This window comes from Alligator sinensis, unplaced genomic scaffold, assembly GCF_000455745.1.
Source record: "Alligator sinensis unplaced genomic scaffold, ASM45574v1 scaffold869_1, whole genome shotgun sequence".
Lineage (NCBI taxonomy): Eukaryota > Metazoa > Chordata > Crocodylia > Alligatoridae > Alligator > Alligator sinensis.
Window position 1 is genome coordinate 602605 of NW_005842159.1, and position 1581 is coordinate 604185.

The window sequence follows — 1581 nt, forward strand, 5'->3', positions numbered from 1 at the left end:
GTTTTAAAATGTGTTCATTAAAATGTTTACTATAGACTTACACTGTGTGCTGTGTTAGCTTTTTTTGTTACGTGCATACATACAAGACCTTTTCTGTATCACTACTCCAAGTAAAAAAACAAAACAAAACACTGTTGCTCTTTATAGTCATTTAATAGTAGCCTGAATTCCCCTTCCTGAAGATGCGTAGGCACTGCCAAGCTTAATAAATGGTGACAGGTATCATTAAGTTTGCTAAGAATTACTTGTTTTGAACTACTGGTTAAAGCCAAACTTAATTGTATCATAGTTCCATCAATATGTTCAAATTTCAATCCACAATGTTGTTTCCTGGTACCAGATCAATAAGCTGTCAAAAAATGTTTTGAAGTTATCAAATTGCAAATATCTCTGTTGCATGGTGAAGTCTGTCAAGTATTTTATTTTGCATTTAGCAATGAAAGAAAGTAGTATGAAACCTCAAAGGGGCAAATAGGATTAGTTTCCAGAGGCAGCAAGGTTGGGTAGTTGGAACATGTGATTGACTCTCTGGAGACCTGCATCTTTATCCTGGTTCTAACAATGGCTTTCTGCATGACCTCAGAGGAGATTTTTTTTTAATTTGTTCTGTCTCAGTACTCTTAGTTTTCCTAAGTGTAAAATCTGATTATAGTGTGCAAAGCCTGTCACAACAAGAGCTGTATAGTTTGTTAATGTTTGTGAAATTCTTTGGCTAAGTACAGACAGTCAAAAAGTACAATGCTGAATTGATTCAGTCTTTGCAGATTAGTCTAAACTATACAGATTAAATCGAAACAGAAGTGAACAGACTTTTACCTTTGATTCAGGAAATGCAACCACATGCCTGCAGTGGCCCAGGAAAGAAGTCAGGGGGTGCTAGAGTATGACCCTCTGGCTATGTGTTCACTTCCTCTTCCTGCTGCCCCCTGAGGTCTCTGGGATCTGCAGTCCAGAATTACAGCAGCAAGGCTCTGCAGGGTGACTCATAGATTTCAGAGATTTCACAGACATTAGGGCTGGAAGGGACCTCGGAAGATCATCGAGTCCAGCCCCCCGCCCAAAGGGCAGGAAGTCAGCTGGGGTCATAGGATCCCAGCAAGATAAGCATCCAGTTTCATCTTGAAGGTGTTCAATGAAGGCGCTTGAACCACCTCCGGTGGCAGGCTGTTCCAGACCTTGGGGGCTCGGACAGTAAAGAAGTTCTTCCTTATGTCCAGCCTGAAACGATCTTGAAGTAGTTTGTGACCATTCGACCTCGTCACCCCTTGGGGCGCTCTGGTGAACAAACGTTCCCCCAGATGCTGGTGGTCACCCCTGATAAACTTGTAGGTGGCCGTCAGATCACCCCTGAGCCTGTGCTTTTTCAGGCTAAAGAGCCCCAGGGCTCTCAGCCTGTTATCGTAGGGTCTGCTTCCCTGACCTCTGATCATGCGCGTGGCTCTTCTCTGGACTCTCTCAAGCTTCTCCACATCCTTTTTGAATTGTGGAGCCCAAAACTGGACACAGTACTCCAGCTGCGGCCTCACTAAGGCCGAGTACAGGGGGAGAATGACGTCCCGGGACTTGCTTGAGAAGCATCTA

General features: G+C 43.8%; 1 protein-coding gene across 1 annotated transcript in view; it reads left to right on the forward strand.

Moving 5' to 3' along the window:
* Window positions 1-1581, forward strand: part of OTOL1 (otolin 1) — a 70861-nt gene that overhangs the window by 26197 nt on the left and 43083 nt on the right. The window lies entirely within an intron of this gene.